Source organism: Cervus elaphus, chromosome 5 (genome assembly GCF_910594005.1).
Source record: "Cervus elaphus chromosome 5, mCerEla1.1, whole genome shotgun sequence".
NCBI classification, from domain to species: domain Eukaryota; kingdom Metazoa; phylum Chordata; class Mammalia; order Artiodactyla; family Cervidae; genus Cervus; species Cervus elaphus.
This window is the reverse complement of record NC_057819.1, coordinates 54,143,658-54,169,625: the sequence shown is the minus strand read 5'-3', so window position 1 is coordinate 54,169,625 and position 25,968 is coordinate 54,143,658. Positions and strand designations below refer to the sequence as shown.

The window sequence follows — 25,968 nt, the reverse complement described above, 5'->3', positions numbered from 1 at the left end:
TGAATAGGTGAACTGGAATGAGACTGGATATGACCTTCCAAGTCGCGGTGAAGAATCAGATATTTGTTCTGGACAACAGAATACAACTTCAGATTCTTAGACAGTGAAGTTACCTAACAATTATACTTTACAAGAATTAGTAATGAAATCCATAACTGAAGAGAAAAAAAATCATCATTTTTTAACATCAGCTAGTATGATACTCAACCAAGTGTTTACTTATTAGACAAACTATTACCTTAATCTGAGTGATAGCTCTTCTACTTTAAAAAAATTAGCTTTCGTTTCCTGGTCATCAACAATCATCCTTTTTTCCAGGAAAAGAGAGACTGTTGATTTGTAGTTGATGGTATGCTGAACTCACATGTTAATTATTAGATGGGTAAATAGAGGACTGGGTCATAACTAGTTGAGATCCCAGCATAAAATTTTCCAGCCTCCCCAGCACATATGCCCAATAGGTACTTTCATCTGGGTTGTAACTGTCGTCTCCCGTAATATACATAATATATATATACATCATTAGATTTATCAAGTATTCATGGTGTTTCTGCATTTTGAACCTCCCCCCTCTCCAGCCAAAAACCTCATTCTTCCCTTTCAGCACCACCTTCTCCACTGGCAAACAAATATTATTCCAAAGACTGAAAGTGGAAGTAAAGTTGAGAATGCTGTCCTAATATATTGATAGGATAAAGGTGAGCCATAAGTTGCTAAATAATTTATGCCAGGTTCCTACTCTTTATCTATGACATCACGGCATCTCTCACTATTCCTTAACTGTCCAGGGAACTTCCCAGTGTTGGCTTGCCATTGTGTGTCTATCTATGTGCATGTGTGTATGTGTGTGTATGTGCATGCCATGTGCACACACACACATCTTTCCCATTTCATAGAATCTGATAAAATCTCCGCTTCTATCAACCTTATATACTCTTTGATGTGACTATTTATTATGTAAGTGTACTGTAGCTATGGGGAGCTATATAGCACTGACTTCCTGATGGAAAATTCTAGCTAGTACCCTATACCTTAAATGGTTTTGATCAAAAGTTTGATGGGGAAAAACTTGTAATTAGATAAAATCAAAATTTTTGTGGAATTCATTTATCAATATTTTCCAAGGTTAGACTTGACAGAAAATTCAGATTTCATTAAGCCAAGTTCACCTAGTTGTTAACATTTCTTATGGATCTGAATTTAAGAAGAAAGTATAGAGGAGAGCAAAGCTGGATATTATTATTGTAGTCACCTACATAGAAAGATAATAGTTGAAACTTCTTTATTGTTAACATTAATAAATGTTCAGAAAAAACTCACAATGGACTTCCCTGGTAGCCCAGTGGATAAGAACCCACCTGCCAATGCAGGGCACACAGGTTCAGTCCCTGGTTCAGGAAGATTCTATATGCCACGGAGCAAATAAGCCCTTGCCACAACCACTGAGCCTGTGCTCTAGAGCCCACAAGCTGCAACTATCGAGCCCAAGTGCCCAGAGACTGTATTCCACAAAAGAGAAGCCACAGCAATAAGAAGCCCATGCACCTAAATGAAGAGTAGCCCCTGATCACCACAACTAGAGAAAGCCCACAGAGAGCAACGAAGACCCAGTACAGCCAAAAAGTAAAACTAAAGAAATAAATATAGAAAAGAGAAAACACTCACAGTATATCACAAACTATCCCTGAAGGAAAAAAGTACATTAAAAGAACAAAGCATTGACATTAATAATCTCTGTAGTAGAACATACCGTTCAAATAAATCTAACATATCTAACGTTGGCTTCCCTGGTGGCTCAGAGGTTAAAGCATCTGCCTGCAATGAGGGAGACCCAGGTTTGATCCCTGGGTCAGGAAGATCCCCTGGAGAAGGAAATGGCAACCCACTCCAGTATTCTTGCCTGGAGAATCCCCTGGATGGAGGAGCCTGGTGGGCTACAGTCCATGGGGTCGCAAAGAGTTGGACATGACTAAGTGACTTCACTTTCTTTCTTTCTTTCTTAATAAAAAAAATTGGGGGACTTCCCTGGTGGTCTGGTGGTTCAGATTCTGTATTTCCACTGCAGGGTGCATGGGTTCTATCCCTGGTGGGGGAACAAAGATTCTGCATTCTAGATGCATGTCCAAAAAAATTTAAGAAGAGTTCGGAACAAAAGTTCAGAAAGCAGCAGTGGAAAAAATTGTTTAAAAAAATTGAACAACTGTATAGAGAAATTAGTCTTCAGCATAAATTACTTCAACATGAGCTGTAAATTTGTGAATTCTATTGAAATACACAATCTGTATGATGCCAAGAGAAAACAGTAATTCTTGGTCTCAGAAACAACAAAATGGATCACTTGATGTCATGGAGTTTCATACAACCAATGGAGATTAAGCTCTGCACTAATGATCTCTTATCAAGCAACTAATGACTTAACTTGAACTCCTGAAGAGTCTGTGGATTATTATCTGAAAAGAAAGTCCCATAATAGGGTAAAAGGCCATGCAGAGTAATTGCCTTTGGAAAAAAAAAAAAAAAGCTTTCTCAGTTTCCAACAGAAATACATAAAACATAAATTATACGGGAATGAAAAATATGTTAAAAATCTTGTTTTTTCACTTTGATTCCTTCGGGCACCCATTATCATGCTTGAACTGAATATTTACATCAAATAAACACCATTAGCAGAACAGATGATGAAAGAAAATTCTTTCCCCACTTAGAGCATTTCAACATCTGGGCTACCATGGGTCATTAAGGCACAAGGAAATAGACCCTCTAGACTGCCACCTACCCTTTGATTTTTTTTTAAAGGAAAATGTGAAGAAATATCTGTATTGTTAAATTCCACTGGGATGCTGGACAACCTGTTTCCAGGCAAAGAAAAGATTACTATGACTTCTATTAACCCTTTAAAAAAAAGTCTTCTTCTTTTTACTCGGGTTAATTAGACATGCCAACTCTTAAGAAAACAGAAGAAAGAAAGGCACCGTGTTTCACAGTGCATCTCACGTAAGAGTTCTGAGTAAGAATCAAGCGGTATTCTGGGGAAAGAAGGAAAATGCACAGTGAGAGAAACAGGCATTCTCTCAGGCTTGGCTTAATTAAGGTAAAACAAGACCACTTAGAGTCACAGAATTATTGGGAAGGTGTTAAAGCTGAGCTGAGTACCAGAAAAGTCAGCCAGTAAGGATACATAGCCAGGTGACGTAACCACAAAGGGTAAGTGGAGAATGAGAAATTTTAATAAGGAAAAACTGGCATTAAAGTACACTCATTCCAATGAAAAACAAATAAAAACAACCTCTCCAAGATATTTAATTAATGCTCAGGGATGATTCCCTGGTCTGAAGCACTTCTTAGGAGTTATGCCTAGAGTAATGAAAGAGGTGAATTACTGAACATAAATGATATTCGATCCTTGACAGTGCAAATAGCCAAGGAAAGCACTCCAAAAGCTTGATTCTAATGTATAGCAAGGCTGAGTGGAGCAAGACTATTGAGCCCCCAAAGAAAGGCGGGACAGATATTTTGTCAGAAGAAGGTGATCAGATGAAGGATGTGTCCAAATACACTGGGCAAACACAGCACTGAGTTATGAACTTTTTAATAACACAGAGGGCAGAACTCATAAAGACAATTTCCAATCAACTTTTATGAGATTTCCTTTACAGCCAAATTGTAAAGCCATCTCCATGCAGGAAGCTTTACTTTCCATCAAGTATGTGACAGAAAGAGAACCATCTGACAAGTCTCTGATACTCAAAGAACAAAAAATAAAAGCAGTGATACAATATTCATTCAGTAGAGTGAGGCACATAAAACACAGGAGATAGCTCACTCCGGACATGATATTGGTGGCATTAGGCTTCCTGCCTCTAACGATTGTAGTCACACGCTCCCTCTAGCTATAATAAAATATTGTTATCAAGCTAGAAAATCAACACATTGGCTTCCAAAGCACATGGACTCACTAGTTTTCCTATCAGAATCCTACAGCTTTATGAAGACACGCGCTGACAGAATGGCAGAGTAAAAAGAAAATAAACCCAAAGAAAAACAGATAAACAGCTGTTTCCCCTTGCACGAAGGCATTGCTGCAAACACACAGTAGTAACGGTTCTTGCATTGTGAAAAGTCTTTTTGTTCCCTACATACTGAATGGCAGCATGAACAGTTTTGTTCTGTTTGGGTTGCTATTTTCCAAACTTTATTACCAGAAAAATCATTCCCTAGATGCATGTCGCTCATAATATCCTCCCCTCTAGGGAGAGAAGTTATAGCTCAGACCCTGTTTCTAATTTAACCGTTCACTTAATTTTCTTTAACAGTTTAAAACATCCTGTGGATGCTATGACTTGGGCCATCAATTTGGGGGAGAGCCCTTCAGAATGACATCAGTATTTCATACAACATATTTCACAAAGAAAGACAAAAACAACTTTGCTAAGACAATGTGTGATAACTATTCTGGCTCTGGTCTGCTATTATGATGCCTGTTGTCTCAATATTTTGGTAATTTATCCTAGATAGCAGGAATATGGATGTCTCATCAAAGTAAGAATAATCATGCCTAGCTTGTGACCAAATAATAAAATAATCAGTGTAAAAGATATGTCTGGTGAAATGGAGAAAAGGCAAAAAAAGAAGAGAAAATGAAACACTTGAGAAGAGCAGAGCATGCAAAACTGGCAGCTAAGAAAGAGTTTCACTGTGTGAAGAAAGAAAAACAATCCTATAACTTGATTAAGTATGGCAGGCCCCATGCACATTCCAATCAATTTTATTATTATAATAGTCACACACCCACCTCCTACAGAAATGGAAATAAAAATAAACAAATGGGACCTAATTAAATTTAAAAGAAATAGTCACACACATTCATCTGTAAATTTTATTCATATGTTTTGTTGAGATCCAACAAACTCTAGGTCGTCAAACCAAAATACATGAAAAATCTCTAGCAACTTGGAAACTAGCCAAAGTAGGTTGTTCAATTTATAGTTGGGACAATGAGGTTCAGAGATGTCTACTGACTTGTCCCAAATTACTTAATTATTGAGTAAATAATAATTATTATGGAATCCAGAATGCACACTATTTCACACATAAACTACACTGTTCCTAATACAACCGATCCGGTTCCCACAACTGTGAGGCTGGGTCCAACCTCTAAATCTTGGGGGGAAAATAGATTCTGTCATTGTCTTAATGGGGAGAAAAAACAAGATTCAAAAGCAGTCAACAAAGAAATCAATTGTACTCTCAGAAAAAGTTACACTCAATAGCCTAAGTAGTATATATCATATATTCATTATAACACTATGTGCTATATATGTGTGTGTGTGCACCAGATCAAATATTCTACTCCATGTGGTCTCTAGTTAATGGTAGCTTGGTATCTTCAAGAGTGGGAATTTTCTTCATTGACTTTATAGTTTTTGCAGTTCCCCTAGCACACTCTTAAAAGAATTATAGTCATTCAATTCAATTACCTCTGAAAAGAATATGAATAAAAAAGAAAAACTACAATTGCACTCTGATTTCCGAAAGAAACTAAAATGAGTTTGACTCAGTTAATCAAGTCTTTAAAGTGCATTTATAAGATAGACAGAGGGGAGACAGGGTGCAAGCAGAAACCACAGCTTGAAATACAATAGGGTGGCTTAAACTGACGTTCAGTGCAAATCACGAAAATATGCAGAGCATAACAAAACCTAATTTATGTTACCCTTGACCATCTGGATGTCCTATTTTACAGGACCAGTGCTCATGTAAAGCTTGTCCTGGCACCCTCGAATGCAGTATTTTCACAGCAGTATGTAGAACCAACACAGTCTGGCTATGTAGCAATAATGTTGGTTCCCATAATGCCCGTGTATAAAATCAGGCCCTCTGATGAATGTGCTATGGGGACAAAGTTCTGTAGTTCAACCAAATCCAGGCTTGCACTCCAACTCAGTCAATTACTATTTTGAGGAACAGGTCATGGCAAGCAAAATTATACACCTCACTCTGCCCCCCTACCAAATCCTACCTTAAAATGTGTATATGATGAGGTATTACCCCTGTTATATGGAGATGTTATGTGATGTTATATGGCACAGTTGACCTTAACAGGGAGATTATATGAGGGGAAGAGGGCAAGGAGGACAACTCATTTAATCACATGAGCTCAGAACTTTTTCTGGATGGTGGCACAAAGGGAAGCCAGAGAGATTCAAGTCATGAGAAGGACTACACATGCCTTTGCTGGTATCACGATGAAAGGAGTCATGTAAGAAGGAATACTGGTGGCTTCTAGGACTAGTATGTAGCCCCTGCTGACAGCCAGCAAGGGCTGACAGCCTCACTCGTACAACCACAGGAACTGAATTATGCTCACAATGAATTATGCTGAATTATGCTTGGCAATGGATGTTTTTGGAGTTTCAAAGCCTCCACATAAAAGCCCAGCCTGGAAAACACCTCAATTTCTACCTTGTGAGACCCTGAGTAAAATACCCAGTCAAGCTTGTCTGGACTTCTGATCTACCTAACTGTGATATAATTAATGGATATTATTTTAAACCACTAAGTTTGTAATGATTTGTTATACGGCAAAGGGCAATTTACTTACCTCCCAAAGCTTGTAAAAAACAAAGATGACAAAATAAATCATAAGAAGTTGTAATGAGGAGTACAGAGATGACGCACACAATAAACCTAGCAAGGTAATTAACATGCAATAAGAATTTAAGAAGCAATTACTATACTTTTAAATATTTTATTTTATGAAATTTCAAAGATATCTGTCACATTTTGGAAGTCAACCATTCTGAAATCCTCTGCAAAATTGTTTGGCTATTATTTCTGCCAAGGTCCTCAATACCTTAAACAGACTTAACAGGTTCGTGTAATTAAAATGAAACGTCATGTGAGATAGCACATTAAATTAATCAGATGATTCACAAAGTATATTTGAAAATCATTTTGGCTAATTTGTATTTTCATCTTATACATGTTTCAATTCAGTTGAACATAAAAAATAATAGTTTTTTTAAAAAGATATCTTTAAACAAGATTGCTGCTGCTGCTGCTGCTAAGTCATTTCAGTCATGTCCGACTCTGTGCGATCCCATAGACGGCAGCCCATCAGGTTCCCCCGTCCCTGGGATTCTCCAGGCAAGAACACTGGAGTGGGTTGCCATGTCCTTCTCCAATGCATGAAAGTGAAAAGTGAAAGTGAAGCCGCTCAGTCATGTCTGACTCTTAGCGACCCCATGGACTGCAGGCCACCAGGCTCCTCCATCCATGGGATTTTCCAGGCAAGAGTACTGGAGTAGGTTGCCATTGCCTTCTCTGTAAACAAGATTAGAATCCTGATAAATAAAGTCACAAGTGCTCTAGGTTCTGATTCACTATTACAATAAAGAACAACTGAAGAATTACCTGAAACCTGTGCAAGGCTAATATCAATTTTAGCAAAACTGTCTCAATTCCAGGACCCAAACAGGAAAGATTAAGTGCCTTGTGAATGCTCAACTTGCTTAAATGGTTTCACTAGTCAAAATAATGCATAGCTATGAAAGTGGAAATGTGGCTTGAGAGAAAAGAGCAGAAAATTAATTATGGTAGAATATTAGGAATAGGATAAGAAATGAGAGTACTCTGAAGGAAGATAAACCATGTAATAAAGTTAGAAAGAAACCAGAATACTTTGAAAGAGGATAAACTGTATAATAAGATTAAAAAGAAAGTGAATCTATGAGACTGCTATTAGGATGACAGCAAAATATTATATACATATGACACAAATGGACATGAGTTAAGGAAACGACTTTAGACAGTGACAAAGGGTCAATCTGACAAGAAGATAAAACATTTGTAAATATTTATGCACCAATATAGGAGCACCTAAATACATAAAGCAAATATTAATATACCCAATGGGAGAAAAGGAAAAAAAAATACAATAATAGCAAAGGACTTAACATCCCAATGATATCAATGGATAGATCATCCAGACAAAAAAAATCAATAAGGAAACCTTTGATTTAAACTACATGTTAGGTCAGTCATCTGACCTAACAGACATACACAAAACATTCTATCCAAAAGCAGCAGAATATTTAAAAGTCAGAAGATAAGAAATTGTGTTCATCTTCAAGAAAATTAAAAGACATTACCTATCATGAGAGACTATAATCAATATATATAATTTGTTTTCACTGCCAATAGGAACATATATATCAATAATTACTTTAAGTGTAAATGGATTAAATGGTCCAACCAAAAGACACACACTACCTGAATGGATACAAAAACAAGACATATATATTTGCTGTCTGCAAGAGACACACTTCAGACCTAGAGACACATACAAACTGAAAGTGAGAGGATGGAAAGAGATATTCCATGCAAATGAAAATCAAAAGAAAGCCAAAGTAGCAAATCTCACATTAGACAAAATATACCTTAAAATAAAGAATATTATAAGAGATAAGGAAAGATATTACATAATGATCAAGGGATCAGTACAAGAAGAAGACATAACAATTGTAAACATTTATGAACCAAACATATAAGCATCTCAATACATAAGGCAAACTCTAACAGACGTAAAAGGGGAAACAGACAGTAACACAATAATAGTAGGGAACTTTAACACCCCACTTATACCAATGGACAGATCATCAAAACAGAAAACAGAGAAACACAAGCCTTAAATGACATACTCCACCTAATTAGATCTAATTGGTATCTTCAGGACATTCCATCCAAACACAGAAGAACACATTTTCTTCTCAGGTGCACACAGAACATTCTCTAGGATAGATCACATCTTGGGTCACAAATCAAGCCTTGGTAAATTTAAGAAAACTGAAGTCAAATCAAGCATCTTTTCTGACCACAACACTATGAGACTAGATATCGATTATAGGGGAAAAAAAAATATATATATATATATATATAAAATACAAACACACTGAGATTAACCAATGCATTTCTAAATAGCCAACAGGTTACTGAAAAAATAAAATGGGAAATAAAAAAATTTCTAGAAACAAATGATAATGGAAACACAACGATTCAAAACCTACGGGATGCAGCAAAACCCGTTTCTATGAAGGAAGTTTATAGCAATACAATCCAACCTCAAGAAACAAGAAAAACATCAGATAGATAACCTAACCTTACACCTAAAGCAGCTGGAAAAAAGAAGAACAAAAGAACTCCAAAGTTAGTGGAAGGAAAGAAATCATAAAGGTAAGAGCAGAAATAACTGAAAAAGAAATGAAAGAAACAATAGCAAAGATCAATAAAACTAAAAGCTGGTTCCTTGAGAAGATATACAAAATTGACAAACCATTAGCCAGACTCAAAGGAATAAAAAACAAACAAACAAACAAACAAAGGGAGAAGACTCTAATCAACAAAATTAGGAATAAAAAAGGAGAGATTACAAAAGACAATGCAGAAATACACAGGATCATAAGAGGGGTAGGATGGGATGGGAGGTGGGAGGGAGGTTCAACAGAGAGGGAAGTATGCATACCCATGGCTGATTCATGTTGATGTATGGCAGAAACCAATACTACATTGCAAAGCAATTATCCTTCAGTTAAAATTTTTAAAAAGTAAGGAGACTAAACAACTAGAAATGACATTAAAATTACTCAGCTCTGCTCAGTTGCTCAGTCACGTCTGACTCTTTGTGACCCTTCAGGCTATAGCCCACTAGATTCCTCTGTCCAACGGGATTTTTCAGGCAAGAATACAGGAGTGGGTTACCATTCCCATCTCCAGGTGATCTGCCCAACCCAGGGGTCAAACCCAGTCTCCTTCATTGCAGGAAGATTTTTTTACCCACTGAGTCATTGGGGAAGCCATTAAAACTACTAGATTAAAAAATAAAACAAAATTGCTCCCCATCTCCACTCTATTATCTCTAAGCCTTGGTTATACACTGAAATAAAAGGAAAATTGAATTAAAATATATTTATCTTTTTGTTATGAAGTAATAAAAATGACAGCTAGTAAGAGGTAGGATTTATTTCTATTGTTAAACCACCGAAGATCAACTAATGGGATGTAAAATTCAAATTAGTAGATTTTACTCATATACAGATAGAACCTTTACTCATAATGAATGCATAAGTCAGAAGAAGCTGCAATATTTCCTTTATCTTATTTCACATAATTATTTACTAGTAATGATTACCAAAATAAAAAAATACAACTGTCAGTCTCTGTATATAGAAAGATTTTATCAAAGGTGAAATGAAAACTCACCATATTGCAAAGATGGCCACAACAACCCTTCATCCCTATGCCTTTGTGCAATGTGATGTCACTTCTCCTTCCATAGAGGGATGGAATCTCTTTTCTGTCCCATTAACCTGGACTGGCCCTATCTCTATAACTTGCTGAGGTTGAGAAGATTGGCAAAAATAAAAAGGAATTTCCAGGGTTAGGTTTGTAGGAAGCCATGCCTCTCTGTTTTCTCCATCTTTGAATGTTTCCACTGTCATGAAAGAAAATCCAGCTAGACTGCTAAATGAAATAAACATATAGAGACAAAAACTCAGATCACAGCTAGCCCCAAGGGCCCAGACATGTGAGTGAGGAATCTTGGATAAGTCCAGACAAGACTAACAGAAACTGACCAGTCAACAAGCAGAATTGTAAGAAATAATAAAGCACTGTGGCTTTAAGTCCAAAAATTTTGGATAATTTGTTATTACCTAACAATAGATAACTGATCCACCATATACAAATTTCTAAATGATAAGATTTAGAAAATATGAGTTAGTAATCTCTAGTCAATAAATCTCAGCCTATAATGTTAAATCATCTAACTTTCTACAGCACTTTGTAGTACCTATCACAACCTAATTTTTCCCCTAACTATAACCTGATGAACTACTTATTATTAATATCCAGACTTAAAGAAGAGAAAACAAAGGCTGATTAGTTAACTTAGCTAAAACTGTGCCCACAAAACTGAATATCCTCACTAGTCTGTGATCTTCTTTAGGTGGGGGATGTCTTACTCATCTTTGAATCTCAAGTACATGCAAGATGACAAACATAAAGAAGGAAATTTTTAAAAGGTTGGATAGATGGATGGTTGGGTGGATGGATAAATCATGGATAAATGGATGGATGAATCAACCCGTTACTTCCTCTACTCATAAATATTTTAAGAAATCGATATACATGGACCCACCCCCATGCATAGCCCATCCAAAGTCTCTTTGCTAAGTGTTTTTCACTTGAGTTTATAATAGATAGCTTATATTCCTGATTGTCTCCTTGTAAGTAAAACCTAATATATCAATATTTTTCTTAAAACTTAGTACCTAAAACTAAACACAATATTGAATTTATCTAAAACTACTTTCTGTAACCTGAATTCTGCATCTATAAGAAATCAATACTCTTTGTAAACTTCAAAAGTTTATCTGAAATAAGGTATCATGTTAAAGAAAACAAATAAAATAATGTCTTGGTCCTAATGGGATGAGATTGAATCTCTCTAGAAATCTGTTGTAAGAAGCAAAATGCCTTGGTTAAGCTTAAGATCAATAAAATTCAGTCAGGAAAATATAATTATTCTCTTGTGATCTACTTGAATTGAGGGAATAAATGGACTCATTAATTTTAGCTAGTTTAAGAGGCTTCTTTAAATTGTGCCATTGATTTTGGTTAATTTAGATAGAATTAAAGAACTCAAGTTGTTTTATTAAATGCTTTTTATAATGCATTTATTTTGGTCAATTTTAAAAGATTATAACACCCTTTAATCCTGTAGTTAAAACATAAATAATCCCCAATCCTTGATGCCAAATGCAGCTAGCTACAATTATGTGCTGTTTTGTTCTGTCATTAACCATGATGCTCTCATAAACCAAATGTAAGCCAAACTTTACATTAATTTCCTTAGAATTATGAACTTAAGGATTTTCAGAAACTATTATGTTAAATTCTAACCAATTTTTTTTAAAGTGTATATTAATTTTGGGCTTCCCAGGTGGCAATAGGGGTAAAGAACCAGTCTGCCAATGCAGGAGATGTAAGAGATGTGGGTCTGATCTCTGGGTTGGGAAGATCTCCTGGAGGAGGGCATGGCAACCCACTTCAGTAATGACTTTTCAAAACATATGTGTGCTAAAGATTAGGAAATCTAGATCTCTAGCCCAGACGTGTCTGCCATCGTTCTGTTCTCTGACAATAAATTATAGCAGGGGTTTGCAAAATATGGCTTGATGGGGGAAATCAGGTTGAAGCTTCTGTTCTACATTTTAAAATTAGTAAAAGAAGAAATTTAAAAAAGAAGACTATGTAACATAGACAATGGTTGTCCCACAACAATTAAAATATTTGCTATTTGAACCTTTACACAAAGAAGTCTGATCACTGTCAATGGTATTTCCATCCAAATAGGCTATCACTTTCTCAAACTTCATTAATCTAAAAGCAAAGTTTTTCTGCCGAGACAACACCCTCTGCTAACTTTCATTCAACTTGCTTAAACCATGACCCCTGGCTCAGAAACACCTATTGCCAGAGCCTCTCTCTGAGCCTAATAACCATTTCTATGCTTTTGTGTGTCACCATTGCTATTTTCAACAACTTAATCTAAACTTGCATCACCTTAAGGCTGAATTCCCATAACTATAATCTCTGTTTCACTCTTTAATTCTACTGTCTGTGCCTCTCTAATGGGTTAATTTAAAACAACAACTTTATTATCATCATAAATCACTTAAACTGTATCAAGTTTTCCATTGCTTACTATTGTATGTGTAAATTATACAGCATTGTTCGAGTTTATGGTTGCTGAGGGGCAGGGATAGGTAGGGAGCTTGGGATGGTCATGTACACACTGCTATATTTAAAATAGATAACCAACAAATGACCTATTATTGTATAGCACATGGATCTCTGCTCAATGTTCTGTGGCAGCCTGGATGGGAGGGGGGTTTGTGGGGAGAAAGGATACATGTATATGTATGGCTGAGTCCCTTTATTGTTCACTTGAAACTATCACAACATTGTTAACTGGCTATACACCAATATAAAATAAAAAGCTAAAAAAAAAAAGAGGAAAATAAACCCCAGGTAAAAGTAACCTATTTAGGAGTTGAGATCTTATAGGACAGAGGTACAGCCATAGGAGGAGTTTACAAAGAAGTTTGAATGATTTAAAGAGTTTCTTTAATAAACAGAAAAGTTTCTTTAAAAATAATAAATAAATTATATGGCGTTTTCAAAGTCCTACATAATCAGACACCTGCATTTCCAACTTTATTTTCCAATTAAATGGTGGCCAATAAGAAGTTGCAGGGGGTGTAGCTCAGTGGTATATTGCATGCTTTGCATGTACGAGGCCCCAGGTTCAACCCCCACCTCGGGCTTCTCTTATGGTTTAGTGGTAAAGAATATGCCTGTAATGCAGCAGACACAGGAGACGAGGTTCAATCATTGGTTGAGAAGATCCCCTGGAGGAGGAAATGGCAACCCACTCCAGTACTCTTGTCTGAAAAATCCCATGGACAGAGGAGCCTGGTGGGCTACAGTACAATGGGTCACAAAGAGACGGACAAGACTGAGCAACTCAGCACGCACAAATAAGAATTTACTTACCTACCTTCTATTCTACTTATGCTCGCCATCTTCAAATATATAAAAGAAGGATTTTTAAACTATTATTTAAAATCATAATAATAGAATAATTACTAACAAATATCAAGTACTGACTACTTAGTTACTGTTCTAAGCTATTACATTTACATAGTATGAACCAATTTTTTTGTTACAACAACTTTGTAAGGAAAGAATTGTTATTATCATCATTCTAAAGATAAGAAATCTGAGGAACAGGGATTCCTGGTCCAAAGTTACACAGCTAGTAACTGTCAGCACCAGGGCAGGAAAGCAGGAAGGCTGGCTTAATTTCTTGCACCATGCCTCTCAGAATTAAACTAATGTCAAATCCTGTTTGGAAAATTCCTACCACTTAGCTTTCCTGAGGCTCCTGGAAAATGAAAGTTTGTCTAAATAGAGTTCCTTTTACAGTAGAAGTAGAAAGAGGCAGGTAGAAAATTCTCAAGATCAGAAAGATGTGATCCAAGTGAATGTTTCAGCCAGGAGGGAGAGAAAGCTAAAACACGTAGGAGACGACAGATGTGAGATAAACTCTCCACTGAGGGATTGGTACCCTTGGTGGAGTGGGTTGAGAGTACATTTGGTGGTAAGGCTTAGTCCTGGCTTATGCTTTGGAATTCCTGACGGATATCAACAAAAAGGGTACCCCCACTAAACAGACAGCCAACTGTGATAGAAAAATAAAGGTGAGGATTAACTAGGCAGAGAGAAGGACTGAATTAACACACCCAAACTTCCTCACTGGAAGGGATCCAGAAGTTTCTGCCAAAACCCACAAAAGAATGGTGAGGATGGCTAAGGAGAGAGCCATACTTGTATGTGAGAGGCGGTAGCAAGGTGACATAAAGGAAGATAAGCCAATTAAAGCAGAGATAGTTTAAAAGCATGGCCTGAATAGGTAGACTGAGGCTCAGAGGATCTGCAGGATCTATCTTGCAAAAGGTCCTCCATTGGACCTCCCTGGTGTCGAGTGGTAAATAACCCACCGGTCAGAGCAGGGGACATGGGTTCAATTGCTGGACCGGGAAGATCCCACATGCTAGAGAGCAACCAAGCCCCTGAACCACAACTACTGAGCCAGCACGCGAGAGCCGGTGCTCCACAGCAAGAGAAGCCACACGACTAGAGGGAAGCCCCTGCTCGCGGCAACTAGAGACAGCCTGTGGGCAGTAACCAAGACCCAGGGTAGCCGAAAGTAAATGAACAAACAAACAAGTTTTTTAAAATGCTTTAAATTAAAAAAAGGATCCTTCATTCCATAGAAAATACTTCTTGACAAGGATGTGCTTATATTTCCTGGCATATGTAGTACTAAGCATTAGCTCTATCACAAAATCAATAATTTAACAAGCTTTAATAAAACCGCAAAGTGTTTTCACCACAATTATACAATATGTATTAATAAAAGGGATACCTCCTTTCTGGACATTTTAATGTACAAATTATAGTTCTGTAAGGTAAGTTTACTACTAGTGACAGTAGACAAATCTCCACTGCCTCATAAAAAACGCTAAGATTTCAGATGAGATTTCCACAGAGTATTGAAATAATCACCTGTATAAGAAAATTAGAATTAAGATAAGATAGAAGAGAAACGGGGCTTCCCAGGTGACACTAGTTAGTGGTAAAGAACCCGCCTGCCAATACCGGAGACACAAGAGATGCAAGTTCCATCCCTGGGTCTGGAAGATCCCCTGGAGGAGGGGATTGCAACCCACTCCAGTATTCTTGTCTGAAGAAACCCATGGACAGAAGAGCCTGGCGGGCTAAGTCCCTGGGGTAGTAAAGAGTCAGGTAGGACTGAGCACACATGCAGAAGATGAATAAGTAATTTACTGATAGATAGTATCGGTATCTATTAGTGATAGACTGGCAGTGAGGTTCATGCTTATATGCATTGTGACTAGCCCTGCAGATCTGTGGGCAGAGGACTAACCAGTATTTTGTCAGCTTTTGAATATTACGCACATTAGGACACCAAGACAAAAATAAACACGCTCCACTTTATCACCTACTCACGAGAACTTAAACATCTCAAAAATCAGTATCTAACTCAACTCCACCCTTCCTTCCTGAGTACACAGAGCCTTGAAAAGCAGAAGACAAACTTATTTCTTAATCTTGCTGACTATAAGAAGCAAGGACACTTTTCTTTGAAGGTGAGTGACTTACTAAGAGTGGTGTTCTGAAAAAAACAGGGTATGAATTAAGCCATACAACACCTGCTGTGTCCATTTCACAAACGACAAAGCTGAGAGCAGCAGTAGCTAGCCTGTCTTTGGTACAGTGCTCCTAAGTGCTCGAGCTGGGCTTCAAACGCTAATAGTGCCCCACAATGCATTTCACAAAATTCAGCATCCATTCTCTTAAAAAAATTAAGTCTTAATAAAAGGAATAGAATAGTTACTTCTTAACATAATCAAGTCTTCTTTAAACTAATACCGACTTCTAAGCTACTAACAAATCAGTGCGTCCCCACTGTATTCAGGAGTAAGAATAAAATACCCTGGTGGTTATACTTTGGAACTTTTTTTGGAATTTCTGATTAATAAAGTAGAAAAAGTAAGAAATTCTAGTTAAAACTACTCAAAAAAAATAAGACCATCACTTTTATAAATTCAACAAGTATTTAATACAACAAAGCTAAATACAGTACTTGAGATATCACAAAGACTGAAATGGCAAGTTCTTTAAGATGGTTTGGAGCAAAACAAATGAAAATAAAAACTGAATAACCATAATTTTCATATTCATCATTCTATATTTTAGCAATATGTAGAGGAAATTATATAACTCACATTATTGACAAAAGTGTACAATTAAAATAAACATGACTATATTAAACTACATAAAAATAAATAAAGCTAAATTAAAAAGCAAAAAAGACAAATAATTTGAGAAGTATACTTTATTCCTGGATAGAAACACTATGCATTACAGAGATATTTTTCCAAATTATTTCATAGGAAATGAAATTGACATTACAATCTTTACATTCTTCTCGGAAAAATCTACTAGTGAAAACAGTGAGAACAATTTTGAAGTAGAAAAGTAATAAAGAGGAACCAGACCTAATAGATGTGAAGCAAATATATAAAAGCCTGATTTGGGGATAGGATTTAAAGCAATTTTTTAAAAATTCAACAAAATAAAATTGATAGAGTTGACAAAATAAAAATTAATATTTCTATAAGTTAATGTACAATAAACCAAATGATAGGGTAAACACTAATAAAAGTGGGAAAAAAAAAGACTAAAATGTGCTTGTTCCTTATATTTTTAAAGGATTATAAAATTCGGTAAGAAAAACAAAAATATCTCTAAATATAAATAACAAAGATCATTGCAGTAAAAATACAAACAACAAATGAACACTTTATGGAATCCAATATCTACAGTCATCAAGAAAGCAAATTAGACTCAAATGCATTTCTTACTTTTTAAATTTGGGGAAAAAGTTACATTTAATTGACTTTAGGAAGTGATCACTACGTATACAGATGTCAAATTATAATGTACAGCTGAAACTCATGTAATTAAAAAATTGCCGTTTGTTATATTTTTTATAAAAGTAATGTACATACTTTAAAACAAAATAAAAAGAAAAGAAAAAAAAAAAAAGAAAAGATATTCATTTTAGAAACTGTACCCTGATTCCTGTCCCTGTTCACCTGTTTCCCCTCCACCTTCCTGTCTTGATTTAGGCAAACATTTTTAGTCCTTGCAAATACTTAAAAGTTTCCTTATGAAATGCAAGCAAATTTAGTAATACGTACTTTTATTTCTACATTCCTCAAATAAAATTAAATAACAAGCAGCACTTCACATGAGGTTGAACATATTGTCTATGAATCAAGGTGCTATTTTGTGTTATTTGTTTATTTGACTGTAATGGGTTTTCGCTGTTGAATGGGCTTTTCTCTAGCTGCGGACAGAGGGGGCTACTCTAGCTGGTTGACGGGCCTCTCACTGCAGCAGCTTCCCTTCTTGCAGGGCTCAGTCTCTAGTGTCCGGGCCTCGGTAGCTGCGGCACGTAGGCTTTAGAACACAGGCTCAATATTTGTGGCACACGGGCTTAGCTGACCTGTGGCATGTGGGGTCTTCTTGAACCAGGGATCGAACCTGCGTCTCTTGTACTGGCAGGCAGACTCTTTACCATGAAGCCACCAGGGCCGCCCACTATTTGTATTTTTAATGTTCATTTATCTTTGCCTACTCGGCTCAGTTGGTAAAGAATCTGCCTGCGATGTGGGAGACCTGGGTTTGATCCCTGGGTCAGGAAGATCCCCTGGAGGAGGGCAGGGCAACCACTCCAGTACTCTTGCCTGGAGAATCCCATGGACAGAGGAGCCTGGTGGGCCACAGTCCATGGGATCACAAAGAGTTGGACACAACTTAGTGACTAACACACACTGTTTTATTGCTTTGTAATTCTTAACACTCCCACAATTCCTAAAATATATTTAGAGAGAAAACTCCTGGTCATTTGAGAGGCAAATATTTTTCCCAGCTTACCAGTCTCCTTTAGAATTTCTCCAGAGTTTTTCTTTTCTTTTGGCTTGCTTTTTGCCAACCAAATGATTTCTTTTAATGAGTGAGAGTTACCTTTTCTCTCTCTCTCTTTTAGTTGCTGGAATTGAGCAATAGAAAATGTTTAGCTAGATTACATTTTTCTTTTTAAGTATTAAGTCATTTACAAATAACAGCTTTACTTACACTTTTCTAAATTTCATACCTCAAATTCCTTTGCCTTTTTTGGTTTTGTTAACTAATATCTCTGGTACATCACTAACAGGGGTGAGAGGTAAACACAATTATCTTGCTTGTTTTTGAGCAGAAATAACAGAAGTACCTCTAGCATTTAGCCATTATTGACAATGTCACTGGACTGAGTCTGTGTATGTGTATGTGTGAACATACAGTTTATTGTTCTGTCATGGTTATAAAATGTTTGACTCTTTCTTTAATGAGGTGTCTCTCTTTTTTAAAACATCCAGAATGCTTGCTAAATTTTATCAAATGAGTAGAAATTAACATATGATTTTTCCCTTAGATCAACTATTACAATGAAATATTTAAATAGGCTTCATAATCTTTCATCCCTGGAATGAAATTTACTTCATCAAGAATACATAATTCCTTTGATGAGCTGCAAATAATTTTCTGAAGAGTTTTTCATTGATATTCATAAATAAAATTGAAAAGAGTTTTCTTCTTGTGAAATTTTGAGCACGTTTAGGTGTCAATGATAATCTCCCTTCATTAAAGCAAGCTGAGTTTATATTCCTCTGGAAGGGTTTAAATCACATTGAAGTACTCTCTTCTTTTAAAAAATCATTAGATAGGGTGTAATATGCAAATGATGCATACTGTAATATCTAGGTAACAATATCTTAAGCTACAATTTTAAAAGATACATTTAATATTTAAGGGAAAAATAAAGAGTGAAATAATATTAATTAATAAATTAGTAGAGGAATCCATTAAAAACCCATTAATCCATATAAAGTCAAGAAAGGAAGGATAAAACTACATAAAGAGATGAGTCAAGTGGAAACAAACAGTATCCTGGTAGATACGATTCCAACTATATCAGTAATTATATTAAATGAAAATGGACTAAATACTCTATGTAAAAGACTAGGATTGCCAGATTAAGTTAAAAACAAAAATGTAAGACACAGCTACCTCTTGTTATAGGATGTATACCTATAGTATAAGGACAATGTCAGGGTGAAATGGAGGGGAAAACATGTATCATGCAAACACTGAAAAAAAATAAGCTGGGGCAGCTCTACTAATTTTGGATAAAGCAGACTTGAAGGCCAGTCATTTACTAGAAAGATAGGTGGGCATTTCATACCCAGTAAAAGGTCCATCCACCAGGGGTATATCATGATAAAAAATGCAGCCTCCTAAAAATTAGAGCTTTAAAGTTATAAAGCAAAGCTAGTAGAACTAGAGAAAAGAGAAAAAGGCAAATTCACCATCATCTGGGTGACTTTAAAATATCTCTCTCAAAAGCTAAGAGAACAACAGAGAAAGAAAATTCATCAACGATAGAGTAGGCCTGAAAAAAAAAAAACTTGACCTAACTGACATGTATGATGCATTGTACCTCAAAATGGAAAAATTCACTCTTCTACTTCTGGAATATTTGCCAAAGGTAACCATGTGATGGACCACAAAGCAAGTCATTACATTTAAGGAACTAAAATTATTCAGTGTTTATTATCTGATAGAATTCTGGCTGTGAAATCAATAATAAACTCTTAGTTTATTTTCTCAATTCTCAATTGTGTGAAAAATAAATAGACTTCTTAAAGAACTCACGAATCCAAAGAAATTCCAACAGAATTCAAGCAAATAAAAAAGATGTGACATCATCATTAGGCACAGAAAAAGGATTCTAGTAAATACTGCACTTCCAAGAAGGCAAGAGAAGCTAAAAATGGGAAAGCAGCAGGACAGGAAGCCCCTAGAAGGAAGTGCCCAGGCAGGCTGGCCATTCTTTAGGGCACAGAGCTGCAGAAACGGTACCTTTGTAGTCAACCCCAGGCAGAGGAAGGGGCAAGATTTGCAAGAATGTGTTACTAACTCCTACATCCCACTGGGCAAAGATTAGCCAGACAGCCTGTGAACCTGCCCACATTTCCATCAGGAGGAAACCCCATGCAGGAAATCCAGGATATGATCTGGTACCCGACCCCACCTGTCCCTGAGGGACACAGCCACTTCGTACCAATGCATTTCCCTCCTTTTTGAAAAATGTGTTTTCTGAGATCTGCCACTCATGGGGACAAAGAACCTTTCTCCGTTTCTCCTGGCAATGACTCCCTGCTCAAGCTCAGTCCCCATGCAGAACTGGGCTCTTTCCTTCCCGTTGGTGATTGCTGACAAATGTCATCACAGGGCGCCCCCCATAGTTCCATTTCTCTCAGTCCCGCAGTAGAACTTCCTGTGCAAATGTCACCAGCCTCAGGTGCTTTAGTCTACAGCCCATGGGTTTGGATTTTACAGCTTTTCACTTCAGATTTTACAGTTTTTTCACTATCTCTGAGTTTTGCTTTAGACTTAGTTTGTGAGTCTTTCCCCAGACCCATTCTATTAATGCATGATTTCCAAGATGAGAATTATATTTGGTCCAATCCACTGCTCATCATGGAACCAGGAAAGATTGCTTTAAAATTGTTAAATGTCAACATTGAGGAGAATGTAGTGTCACCAAGACTCACAACGGGATGATGAAGACGTAAATCTGTACATATTTTCTGGAATATGTCTTGCATACCATTTATAACTTTAAACATTTGAATTCTCCTAGAAAATATTCCTAATAAAAATTTCAAAAATCTGGTCAGAGATTTATTAAAAAATATACTTACTGAAGTTTTCTTTTAATAACATTAAATTAATGACATTATAATAGGTTATGATACATTTAAATTGAAGTATTATATACACATGAAAAGTAATATCAACTTATGTAATATCACAAGGAAATGTCACAGTTTGCTGTTAGACAAAAGTACAAGGCAAATTTTCAATATTTTTTATATCAACCATGTAGAAAAAAATAGCCCTGGAAAGACTCATGTAATAATCTGCCTCTTAGTTATTGCATTAGTGCTAATGTTTTTCTCACTTTATACTTTTCTGTACTCTTCACTCTTATGATAGTGAGCACGTTATTTTGATAATCAGAAAGATAACAATAAAACAAAAATCTTGAGACGCTCTCCCACAGATAAGAACAGCTATTGCAGGCCTCCACAAACCATCAGAAGGGTTGTTTTTAAGGACCCCAAAGGAAGCTGCTCTGCATTTTTATTAAGAATCCCTAAACTCAAGAAACCACCTGCTCAAAAACTAGGAATAAAAAATTCCAGTGAACAGAAAGTACTTTTGTTATGACTTCAAATCAACTGAGGGGACATTCCTGCTTAATTTCTTGCATATTTCAAGTATGATTTCACTTAATGAAAATTCCCCTGGTTTTTGCCCCAGAATTGATCATAATGGAATTTTTTAAATAACATGTTTATTCATTTTCATAAACAGTGACAATTTAGAGCTATGTTGCCGTGACAAAAATGTCCCAAGTTCTATTCCTCAACATCCAAAGGGCTCTCCAACTTCTTCTTTGAGTCTTCAGTGGTAGCTACACATAAAATGTTTATCTCTAAGACTGTCAGTAAGTTGTTTCTCAAGTTTAGGGAATTCTTAATAAAAATTCTATGAAACAGAGCAGTTTCAAAGAAACACATGGAGTTAGAAGATATGTCTTACTTTGTAAACAAAGGACATTTTCTTCCTTCTTTTTCTTTCAATTTATATTCACTTTATTATCTTAGTAGGCCAGAAATGATTGCATAAGAAAGGAATTACTTTTTTTCCTCTTAGGATTCTCATAAAGGGTTTCACTTTTCATAAACCCCTGTATTTACTCTACTGCATATTCTGATCTAAACACATGGTACTAGAATTTTTCTAACAGAGTTATAACTGAAAGTAAAATTAAACACAAGTGTTCACTTTATCAAAAAGAAGCTATTTCCTTGGATTTCCATTTCTGTGACTTTATTTTGTTTAGTTCTTGAGACTACTTGATTTTACATTGCTCTTACTTTTCAAAAGTTTCAAATAGTCATTCTAGACCTCTATCTATATTATTCTCTGATCTCCTTACCTTTGTAAAATCATTCAGAGATTGGATCGCTGCATTACCTTTATTATCTAATTCTAAGTACACTAGTTTCTTTAAACTTGACTTAATAACAGCAAAAAGTGAGAGGCACAATTTCTTCAACTAATATGCGAAGGGTTGGCAAACTGACCCACAGGCCAAATTTCACTTGCCATTTGTTTTGGTTAATACAAGTTTTGTTAGGATAAAGCCATGCCCATCTATGTCTATACTTTCCTAATACTTTCAGTATATAAGGGTAGAGTTGAGTAGTTGCAGTGGACATCATTTGGCTGGAAAAGCCTAAAATATTGACTGTCTGGCTTTTTTCAGAAGAAAATTTGCCTACCTCTGTTATGTTGTTTGTCCTGTTATAATGTTCTCTGTCCTCAGAAAATGCTTTCAACCTTCTGTGACGAATGGCATTTTAGTTTTTACTAAGATGCTCACTTCTTAAAAATCTCAGGTACATATATAATATCTCTTTGTTTGCCACATCATCATTATTGTTAATTCCATTATTACATAAATGGGTCTGTACTGTATGATGTAATTCTTAAAACTTTACTTACATGACTTCCTATATGCTGGCTATCTGCTAACATTGACTTCTTGACTTCCTGTGACATCACCAACATGGCACATGATGAGACATTATTTTGAAGAGCCACGTGACCATATGTAGAAATGGATTCTGTAGGGGTCAAGGGCAGGATAAAGAGATTAAAAATTATGTACTGAATAATCTTCCCTTCTTTGAATTTATAATTACTTCTGCATCTGATGATGCTGGAAAAGACAGGAAGACTCATATGGAGAGGGCTTCAGAAGACAATAGGAACTTTTTAAAATTAATTGTCCCTAAAATCTTCAGTTTTCCTCATAATTTAACTCACATCCATGTTGAATATAGCTGCTTTATTTGGGGAAAAAATAATCATACATTATTTAAAAGGAGGATTTTTTTACTCTTGCCCTGGAGGATTTTTTTACTCTTGCCCTGGAACTGGTGATGAGAACCACATACTGGGGGATAAAGAAGCATTAAGCTGCCCTACATTCTAAAGAGAGTTTTGTATCTATGTCTAGACACCTACTCCAGGGAGAATTCAGAGGCAGGCAAACCCTTACTCTACTTCTCCTACCTCAAAACCATCAACTCCACCCCAAGACCCCATGACTGGTCCATATACAGAAGACGAAAATACTAGCATGGGAAGTGAGAGGCAATGATTGGATCACCAGTCAGCAACACGACAGGAAGTACTATGGGACTATACACAAGAGGCACTGTGTTATAAACGGAGCTGTGTCTCACCAGAATTCTTGAGGCCCTAGCCCCCATTGTAATGGTATTTGAAGATGGGGTTTGGAAGGTGACTAGGGTTAAACGAGGTTATAAGGGTGGGACCCTCATGATGGGATTAACGTGGAGTTATGAGAAGTGGTATTAGAGCACTTGTTTCCTTCCTCTCTCTCTACACCTCATGAAGACACAGCAAGAAGGCAGCCATCTGCAAGCCAGGAAGGGAGGCTTCGCCCAGAGAACTCAATCAGCTGGCATCTTGATCTTGTGCTGTACCCCCTCCCCAGGGGGTACAGATCTGAAAGGGCAGGGAAAGCCCAATTCTGGAACCTCCCACACAGAACGTATCAATAACCTGTTCCTGTTAGCCAGGAAGGGAAGCAACAGCTAACAGAGAATAGCCTAGTTAAGTCAGGAGCCATCTGGTATGTCTGACCTTCACCACCCTCTAGGCCCTCAACTTCCAGTGCTTAAAACCAGAAGGAGGTTAAAAAGCATGAAGATGTGGACCACACCCTCTTCCCTCAACTGGTCCCACAGGCTTAACTTGAGCTGAGTGAACATCTGGAGATGAGACTGGAATTTTAAATGGACTAGACAAATCAATAATTGGAAGTGACCAAGATGCTACCTGATCTGATAATTTTGTGAATGGATAATTACAAATGGATTATGAAAGATGAAAGAAGTTGTACCTGAAACACTGAAGAGTCAGCATACCTAGGTCTTTGATACCATGTGTTATGAAGGAAAAAGGAAGAGGCAATGACTGTTCAAAAACAGTAACTCATTTTGGATCACTTTAAGGCAAATTCCTATTCTATCATTTCTCCCACTCTCTAGAAGTGACTTTTATAGTTTATTCCCTTTCAAATTCCCTTTTTAACAATCTTTCACCTAATCCTTTACTATTATACAACAATAAGAATAACAAGAATCCTTATGAAGATTTTTGTTGAAAGAAAAAAAGATTTTTGAGAAAAATGTTTATTCAACTTAAAAGTTGATCTTAAGACACAGTCATTAACCAAACCTTTATCTCCCTCTTATTTTTGCTTTCTCCTCTGCATCATGCTCATACAACAGCCAACTCCTTAGTCCTGGTTTTTCTTCCTACTTCTATTATCTGTATGCAGGTCAGGAAGCAACAGTTAGAACTGGATATGGAACAACAGACTGGTTCCAAATAGGAAAAGGACTACGTGAAAGCTGTATATTGTCACCCTGCTTTTTTCACTTACATGCAGAGGACATCATCATATGGATGAAGCACAAGCTGGAATCAAGACTGCCAGAAGAAATATCAGATATGCAGATGACACCACCTTTATGGCAGAAAGTGAAGAACTAAAGAGCCTCTTGATGAAAGTGAAAGAGGAGAGTGAAAAAGTTGGCTTAAAGCTCAACATTCAGATAACTAAGATCATGGCATCTGGTCCCATCACTTCATATTGCCATAGATGGGGAAACAGTAGAAACAGTGATAGACTTTATTTTTGGGGGGCACCAAAATCATTGCAGATGGTGACTGCAGCCATGAAATTAAAAGACGCTTACTCCTTGGAAGGAAAGTTATGACCAACCTAGACAGCATATTAAAAAGCAGAGACATTACTTTGCCTACAAAGGTCCATCTAGTCAAGGCTATGGTTTTTCCAGTAGTCATGTATGGATGTGAGAATTGGACTATAAAGAAAGCTGAGTGCCGAAGAACTGATGCTTTTGAAGTGTGGTATTGGAGAAGACTCGTGAGAGTCCCTTGGACTGCAAGGAGATCCAACCAGTCCATCCTAAAAGAGATCAGTCCTGGGTGTTCATTGGAAGGACTGATGCTGAAGCTGAAACTCCAATACTTTGGCCACCTGATGCAAAGAACTGACTCATTGGAAAAGCCCCTGATGCTGGGAAAGATTGAGGGCAGGTGGAGAAGGAGACGACAGAGAATGAGATGGTTGGATGGCATCACCAACTCAACGGACATGAGTTTGGATAGACTCTGGGAGTTGGCAATGGACAGGGAAGCCTGGCATGTTGTAGTCCATGGGCTCGCAAAGAGTCGGACACGACTGAGCGACTGAACTGAACTGAACTGAACTCTATTATCTCAGAAGAACGTATTCTTTGAGATTTTTCTTGGATATTTTCCCATCCATTCTACAAACATTCATCAACTTGATCAGGAACGCCTAAGAGAGATCTCTTCCTTGGGCATTTTCCCTCTGAAACCAAGAAATAAGCTTCCTGGATAGGCACACAACTGAGAATTCCACAGGATGCATGAGAATGAAATCAGCAAATATGCTGAAAGGCACAGGATGAGCACTCAGACCCATCTGATTCT

The 25,968-nt window shown here is 36.7% G+C and overlaps 1 protein-coding gene across 9 annotated transcripts in view; it reads right to left on the bottom strand.

Annotated features, from left to right (window-relative positions):
• Nucleotides 1-25,968, bottom strand: part of IL15 (interleukin 15) — a 93,890-nt gene that overhangs the window by 40,506 nt on the left and 27,416 nt on the right. For 3 of the 9 annotated variants that reach the window (XM_043902487.1, XM_043902488.1, XM_043902489.1), the window contains one exon: nt 22,894-23,015. The exons of 5 other annotated variants lie outside the window; for them this stretch is intronic. The gene's annotated coding sequence lies outside the window, so the exon portion shown is untranslated. Of the gene's footprint in view, nt 1-18,150; nt 18,226-22,893; nt 23,016-25,968 lie in introns of those variants that run through there. One more of the 9 variants, XM_043902497.1, reaches the window with a different exon arrangement.